The sequence below is a fragment of the Pollicipes pollicipes genome, unplaced genomic scaffold (genome assembly GCF_011947565.3).
Source record: "Pollicipes pollicipes isolate AB1234 unplaced genomic scaffold, Ppol_2.1 Scaffold_4219;HRSCAF=4965_pilon_pilon_pilon, whole genome shotgun sequence".
NCBI classification, from domain to species: Eukaryota; Metazoa; Arthropoda; class Thecostraca; order Pollicipedomorpha; family Pollicipedidae; genus Pollicipes; species Pollicipes pollicipes.
This window is the reverse complement of record NW_023596448.1, coordinates 12,003,656-12,012,134: the sequence shown is the minus strand read 5'-3', so window position 1 is coordinate 12,012,134 and position 8,479 is coordinate 12,003,656. Positions and strand designations below refer to the sequence as shown.

Sequence of the window (8,479 nt, the reverse complement as noted above, 5' to 3'; positions counted from 1 at the left end):
AAGAACCTAGGTCATGCCCGTATTCCAGAGATTTTTCACTTTAACTTCACAAACCATTGCATGTCTTATGACCTCAGGCGTGTGAAGATTATTGCATCGCTTATCAGCTCAGCTGTCACGGTTTGCATTTGGTGGTAAAAGTAACCACGATTTTTTGTTACCAGGGTAGGGAGAATTCTGGTGTCGATAGGTTCCTCTCTACACTCTAGAAACATACGTCTTTATGGGAGGCAAACATCCGGCAACACTAACGGATCTATCTACCGGGTTTGGGGCCAAGCCATCGGGTTGAATTACACATCCTACTCCAATTTCCTTTTGGTCCTTGAATAGGTCTGAGAGCTCACCATAATCCCGCTGCATTCCATCCAAAAACATTGGGGGCAGGCAAACACTGGGGTACCTAACTCATCATTGGGGGGAGGGCCAGGGCCCTCACAACAGAATACGAATCGACATCCGTGGAATCAACTATGATGACGCGCAAAGGAAATCAGCCTGCTATTGTTTCACATTTACTCAGAGTTTCTGTAAGTTCGTAAGCATTGGATCGAGGACCGATTAGCAGCCTCCCGATCTACACTACCGACACCTCCCTGGCTGTCCCAGCACCCAGTTTCTAACCTTTATCTCATTCATCTCATCTGTGATACAGCCGTGGGATCTGACCACGTCTTGTTTTGATCCTGACAAAAATGACGCCATTTAATGGGAATTTGCAAGTTTGACAGGCGAGAAGGACAAATTGGCATTACAGATTATACAGAGTCGTTTTGATTTTTTCTTCAAAAGTCAAGGGTCTCAGCCTCTTTTTTACAAGCCTTTTTCTACAAAAAAGCGATAATCACTGACAGCTGCAACTGTGACAGCCTTTCAGAAAGATCCTAGCAGTTGGACAGATGAAATTCTAAAAGTGATCCTATTACTTTAAATTATAGCAGAGTGCAATATTCGAGTGCGGTTGATTAATACACCATTTATAAAAGACGATAAAAAAGACCATGTTCTATGAGCGTGTGGGTCGATATGACCATTAACTAGTGCACTATCTAGTCGCTTATCAAGTCTGGACATTGACTTTTTTACATTTCGCCATTGTCTATTTCAGTTGTTTTCAGTGCTTTTTTCAGTGGTTTTCAGTGGTTTCAGTGGTTTGACATTTTGGTCTGGAGTCTTTCTCCAAGTGTTTCTCTGTTTCATAGTTTGTCATGTAGCAGATCGCTATTTAAACGTCTCGCTTTTGCTACATGTCACCATGTTGCAGTCTGCCACTTAGCCGATTTGACTTTATGACGTGCTGACATTTTTGCTCGTCGCCAATGTAGCTGTCGCCATATATCAGTCAACAGAAACTCATTGGGCAAACTGCGCTATATTTTTGTAAAGACTTCAACTTAATGAGGTGCTTCGGTTTTCTGTTCCTACGAAAAGAAGGGACACAGAACGGACAGGACCATGCTAACAAGGCTGGGCATCCAAAGATGCACGAGTTGCGCTTCGTGGTTGTGATATATTAATGACTGTTTTATTAGTGGCCATGGGGTGTGCTGAATCGTAATGCCTTATCGGGGGGACTGCCATGGGCATAAAGTACTGTTCGGTGAAGTTTCTCCCATCTACTTCCATTACAAAAGGGTGCCAAGGAATGGAAACGACGCATGTTGTGTGGTGGGTTCCAGAGTGGTGGCATTCTTGTATTGTTAATTAATTTATTTGAAATATTTGACCATGAGCACTGCTTGAAAACGTCAAATTTTTACAGTAGACATGGATGGTTATTAACGTTGTTTAACCAGTTCTTCAGCAGCAGCAAATCGCTCATTAAACGGCGAGCAGTGGTTTTTCTTTAGCAAACGAATCACAAACGAAATACAAACGGATTGGTGCTGACTGTTTCCAGATCAGGTCAACGTATGGCACGATCGCAGTCACGGGGGAGCTGGGCTAGGGGTAGAGGTAATGAGCACGGGTGAAGGAATGCGGGTGTACGCGTACGGAGTTGAGAGCTGGAAGCATGATGGTTATGCGGAGTTTGTTATTACGCCTTAAGTGACGTCGCGGTGGTTTCAACTTGCAGATATGAAGAGAGTGTTGCCAGCGATGCGCAGAAGATGGGCGCTGTTTACTCTCCGTCGATTGAGAGATCCAACAGGTTTGGTGCGTGAAGTCTATGCGTCAGCCCGACACACAAGTGGAGAAGACAACTCTAACGGCTTTGTAATGTTTATACATATTGCTCTCACACCACACACAGGGCCCACCACACACATTTTACACACTAGCTTGCTCCATTGCAGTCCGAGTGAACTGTGGTATATTAATGTGAGACAGGCATTCCCAAAAAAAACTCAGTGGCAGAACGTAGTTATTCGTATTCCGATGTGGGAGCCAATGCAATGGTTATCGGATTGGCCACCGATATAATTTTTAGATGCATTATTACCTTAGGATCCATCTTTTTCTGAAACTTTCGAGGCATAAATTCATAACAGTAAAGGGACACTGAAGCTCCGCAAACGAAACCGGTCATGGTTGCATCAGCCCGTTTCTGTGCATGTATAAATACCTGGCGGTGCCTGGCGAAGTCTGGTACCTGGCGCGGGCCGCGAAGTGGCCTCATCGCTCTGTGCAACTGCTGGCACGTCGCGCTGTGTTGCATCCTTCACAGGAACCGCTCCATCACATCATGCACCGCCTCTCAGCTCTGGCTTTGGCGATTGTGCTAGTGTCCTACTGCCAGGCGGCAACACGTGTGACACGTGCTGAAGCATCTTATCCAGCGTCATCTATTACCCACCCAGGTGAGACGGCCCTGGATGAATTCACCGTCGTTTTCAAAGCACTATTGAGCCAACCAGTGCTCTGCTGGTTTAGTGCCGACTCCGCATGCCGTATAAACGCCTGAGCGCGAGCCCGACATTGTGACACGCATGCACCGCATCTTATTGGTATTTTTACTACCTTATCATTCTATTATATGTGCCGCATCGGCCGACGGCAGGCTGAAGAAGGGGCACCCAGTGTTAATGCTTCAGCAATGTGGGAATTTGTGAAAGTTGACCAATGATTGCAGCTTTTGTGTCCACTTGGAGAGTGGCTCCCCCTGGCTTGCGCTCCAGCCCCTTCTTGATTTTGCTCTGTTCGCCCCCCCCCCCCTCCCCCGCCCCCTATGGAAAACTGAGGCTTTTGTTTGTTGGATTAAGCCATTGCAAACATGAAGCACGCAGAATAAACTTGACTAGTTACGGTTTATGGTGGAGAGGCCTTTTGTATTTAATACATGTAATAACATGTAATAAGTAATATATACTGCTGGGCGCTGGCGCTGGCGAGCCTGATCGTGCTGTGTGATGCCTGGGTGTTCAACGTCTTTCCGTCCCTTGCGTGCCGATGCATCTACGTAAATCACCTAAGGATCTTCCCCAGTGACTTTTCAAGATGGTGTTGCGCCATTTTCGTGACTTCATTCCACTGTCGGTGAATTTCCACATCGCAAGTGACTTCGGTGGGTGCTCTCGAGCGCTTCTTTGGATTTGTTTGAACAGAAGACCACCAGTGCCCTTGAGCCCCAGTGCACCGAGCTACCTCCAACTCACAATCAAGTGATGTTCCCCGTACGTCGTTTCCTTTTTCACAAAACTGGGAACAGGATCTAACATCAGTCCGAAATTCCCTCTCCCTGGCTTCACTGATAAATATTAAACACAATTTCAGTTTGTTTAACGTTTCCTTCTTTCTTTTTTTTGTTAGTGATATAAGTAACCAAACGGGAGCGTAATATTGCGCTGTCCAACTCGCCCTTTCCCCTTGTTCCACTTTTGTTACGCTCCGTCAAGCTCGCTGACTGACGGCCTCGATCGCGCTGGTATTGCTGGTGATTGGTAATTGATTGTATTGCTGGTGAGTGGTGATTGGTAATTGATTGCATTGCTGGTGAATGGTGATTAGTAATTGATTGTATTGGTGCTGAGTGGTGACTGGTAATTGATTGTATTGCTGGTGAGTGGTAACTGGCAATTGATTGTATTGCTGGCGAGCGGTGATTCGTATTTGGTTGTATTGTTGGTGTGTGATGATTGGTAATTGATTGTGTTGCTGGTGAGTGGTGATTGGTGCTTGACTGCATTGCTGGTGAGTGGTGATCGGTAATTGATTGTATTGGTGCTGAGTGGTGACTGGTAATTGATTGTATTACTGGTGAGTGGTAACTGGTAATGCTAGTGAGAGCGGGTTTGTACTGTCCTGCACAGGCGGTGCACATCACGGCGACTATGAAACTACGAGCTGACAATCTATTCCCGGTCCAGGACACGAAGACGAGTGCTACCTTGAAGACTTCCAGAGCTACTTGCCAGTTGGGGCCACGAAGTACTTAAAAGAGTGCGCGGTATATCAATGTGGCATGGATAATGGCGAACTTTCTTTAACATACCAGACGTAAGTATGTTGTGGTTCCCTGCAATGTTGCATAGACCCGCCACAAATCTGTAACGAACGGTCATTTTGAGCCAAATTTTACCAGAGTCTGCCTGTCTCTGAGGTCGTCTGCTGCCGCTGCAGCAACAGTGCGTTGCCACGCACCAGCATGATGGGAACAACCGAGCACAGCATGAACACGGTTCAAAACAGAGAACAAGGCGAAACGGAGGACAGAGCAGGACAGAGACCCGGTGGGAGTGCGGAGCAGGACAAAGGAGAGCGCAAGGGGAAGGATAGTGCATGCCAGCGGGCAGGGTAGGGCAGGAGTGGATTGTTTCATTCAGAGGAGAGGTCAGAGTTTAGAGGTCACAAACAGAGAGTGGAGAAAAGGAGGCGGAGGAAGGAGATCAGAACATGCACGATAGGTAAAGTAAATAGACAGATCAGAGGACAGGAAAGTCCAGTGCCATTCCAACTGTGCTCTGTCCTTCGCTGGTCCGTCCGCCACGCCGCGCCTACAGAGATCACCCCGCGCCGTGCCGTGCCGTGCAGTGTCGTTGGGCCTGCGCCTCACGTACATAACGCATAAACATGCAAGTGATGAGAGCGCATGGGCACCCTTGTGATTTGGGAGCCCGGGCACCAACAGTTTCAACATTTAAGCATCGGAGCTACACGGTGCTTGCAAAGAGCAGTCCAAAAGTTTTGAATGTTTGTGTTGACCCTAACGACAATTTTGGGGGCTTCACACCACAAGGGCACGATGGAAGTGGAATGCAAACCATATATTGTGTAGAAGGAATGGATCGAAGGAGTTCATACAGCATATCTTTGCGATGAGTGGGTGACACGTGGCGTCTTTTGTATTTCAGATGCGGCAGGGTGGCCCCCAAACCCGACAGCTCATGCACCGATGTCCCGGTCAGCCGTTTCGCCGTGTATCCGGAATGTTGCCTAAAGAGATATAATTGCGAGGTGCTGGGGTAAGTCCTGCCAATGAGACTGTGCTATGTCATAGACTAACCACCATAGCTTTGCAACGGCAGGTGGCTCCCATGGGCATGTCGAAGCGACTGTGCTCTTCGGGGCGCGGGCATGCACGCCACATTTTCGGAAGGCTCATCGTGTGATGACCAGTGTTTGCGAGCATGGAGGTAGGATAGTACGACTATACATATCTGGCGCTAACAAAAATACATTGAAAACGCTCTGACTAGTATTTTTGAGCCGTGAGAGGAGATGCAGCGACACAACGTTCATCTCATAACGGTCATTTTACCATGCATTCCGGCCCCTATACTCATCCAAAGCTTTAACTCACCAATAACCCCAATTTCATGTCTCTCCCTGGCAGTATTCCCATCCAAACGTCTGCACAAATCCCAACGAGCGGCGCCTGTGCAAGGCAACGTCTGTAACTGGGTGTCAAAGCAGCTATAATCCCATCGAACGCAGATTCAGAATGTCGCCTTGTGAGTGGGAGGTCAAATTCCGAAAATAAGCAGACGAGTTTCAAAAACTCAACGGGTATAGCTTCTTGTTACTTCATATTGCAAGACATGGTCCAACACGAACTTCCTTTTGATAAACAGACTTAGATATTGCTTTGGAAGTCAAGAGATGGAGCCTCTCTCCCGGCTTTGGTCCTCGGACCCCATCCAAGTAACTTTAAAATGAGCAAAGGTATGCTACGCCAACTTGACCACATCTGCTCACAGTCAAGCCCGACTAACCACAACTGGCTGCATTCATCTGAGCAGACCACGCCAAATGTTAAGTCACTCTGACAATTGCTGAGAACATTCGTCTCAACTAGCCACGTCTCAGCACAGCTATAACAGACCGGACTCAGCTGACCACAGATGCCGACAGCCTGGTCAGGCTGACCACAGACGCCGACAGCCTGGTCAGGCTGACCACAGACGCCGACAGCCTGGTCAGGCTGACCACAGACGCCGACGGTCTAGTCAGAATGACTGCAGATCCGGCGGTCTGATAAGACTGATCGCAGGCGGCAGTCTGGTCAGACTGACCACAGGTGACAGTCTGGTCAGACGGGCCGCAAATAGTCAAAATGACCTAAACTAACCACTTCTGACCACACAAACGGCAGGCTATCGGGAGATGACTACAATCCCGGCAGAATACTACCATATGACCAAGGCCGCGTCGAAGCGACGGCACTCAGTTTCATTCAGCTAGACGCAAATGTTAAACGTCAGTGCATATTGTACCGTTTGTTCGTGCAGCGTTATAAACGACGAGCGCTGAACAGACGACAGAACGGTGCAGCGTGCCATAGCCGTAGCATGATATCTCACACTGGAACAGAAAGGCAGCGAAGCCTGAGGACATGAGACTTCCACTTCTGTGCACAAACCTCTAAGGATGGCGAAGTGACGCGTGGGCAGTGATCATTTTAGAAACAGTACTGGCTGGAGTGAAGGAGCTGAAGCTGTCACGTCATGGGCGGCTTTGAGTGCTCAGGCTTTCCAGGCGCCTGAATTCGGCGATAATCCTATGACGACGTGTGTGAGGGGATCTGTTGTCCGTGCGCGCGTTCCCCTGCCGCTGTTGTTCGTCTACACCATCGGCCGCTGCTGCGCTTTTTTTGTTGAGGTGTCTCTCTAATGTCGCTGCGGGGGCTTCCGTACACTCCATCTCCTGGAGAACACGACTTATTTGAAGATCCCATGGTTCAATCTGCACGTATGGACTCCGATAAACACGACGTCAAGGCACACATGTGAGCCACACTGGAGGCCTCCACTGAATACCAACGAATCCGGGGCAACCGGTGAATTAAACTGGGAGCCTTACACTAAATACTAATGCTGGCAGCGTCCCGTCCTTGACTAATCCACACAAATTCGGTGTCTCGCCGCGTTTGCTCCGAGCCTATCCATTTTCCGGCACCCACCTCCCACCACTCATACCTGGTGCGCAAACGGGTTGGACCCCCTGCCGCCTTTCGTGTACCCTTCCCAGCGCCTTGGTATCATAATGGGCTCGCTCACGCGGGTCCCCATTGAGATAAAGAAGCATTTGATCATCCATTTCAAACACTCATTAAACGTTCATTTATGCCCTTTTTAGGAAATTTTCATACTTGAAGATACTGAAAGGGATGTTCCACATTTGTATGGCGCTTTGAACTGAAAAAGCCACCTTGAGGACCTTTCCATGCAGTTCACGGTCATATCGTTTTTAAGACCTAAAGAGATCTTGTTCCTGAGTTACATGCCCCAGAAAATAGTGAGAAGGTTTATTTGGAGCCTATTTCACAGATGCCTCGGTATTAATGACGTCATAGAAACGTCATGCGATCGCAGTCATGCTACAGGCTGTTTTCTGCTTATGGTCAAAACAGCATGGCTGCTGCTGCATTCGCAAAAACCGTGATGCAGCACGTATGATACAGTGTGCGGAAGATGATTGACTGTTAGCAAGATTTCGCTGCTGAGTGCGCGGCGCAAACGTAAGCGTGAGCACTATCGGGTTGTGCGGCACTCGTCGCGAACGGGGCATTTTTCCTTATTTCTAGGCCACAGGTCAACGCTATGAAAAGAACGACACTGTCTGTAAAAAAGGACGGCACCCAAAAAACGGTCACTCTCCCGAAAGTTGTAAAAAAGAAGACGCGACGGCCAATCTGTCTTGTTTACCCTGCTGGCGTTTTTTCTTCCTCTTGAAGAGACCTCTTGAGCCGCATTACGGACCCCCGTTGGGACTTTGTTTTGGAGGGAGGTCAGGGTGAAATGCGGTTCTATGACTGAAAATCTGTGCGGAAATTGCGAGAAAACCTGCAATTTGATAGTTGCGCGAGCTGTGCAAGTGTGAGACCACACCTATCTGACAAAAGTGTGTGAACCGGCGGCTTGAAATGTGTGTGATCACTGGTGGTGTGTGCCAGTGGCTTGTACTGATCTTGATGTGATGGGGAGTGTGCGTGCAAGGTTTATACCTCTGAGAGAGAACATCGTTTTGGTATTCTTTAAGTCTACTAACTCCCAATAAAATGTGATGTATTGACACCTGCCACTATCTTTATGTTTGTGTT

At 48.1% G+C, this 8,479-nt stretch overlaps 1 long non-coding RNA gene across 1 annotated transcript; it reads left to right on the top strand.

Annotated features, from left to right (window-relative positions):
- Positions 1–2,609: 2,609 nt before the first annotated feature.
- On the top strand, positions 2,610–5,696 carry LOC119095913 (uncharacterized). The gene is made up of 3 exons (XR_005093951.1): positions 2,610–2,801; positions 4,308–4,437; positions 5,292–5,696. It is a non-coding gene; the product is annotated as an uncharacterized LOC119095913 (long non-coding RNA).
- The last annotated feature ends 2,783 nt before the right edge of the window (positions 5,697–8,479 follow it).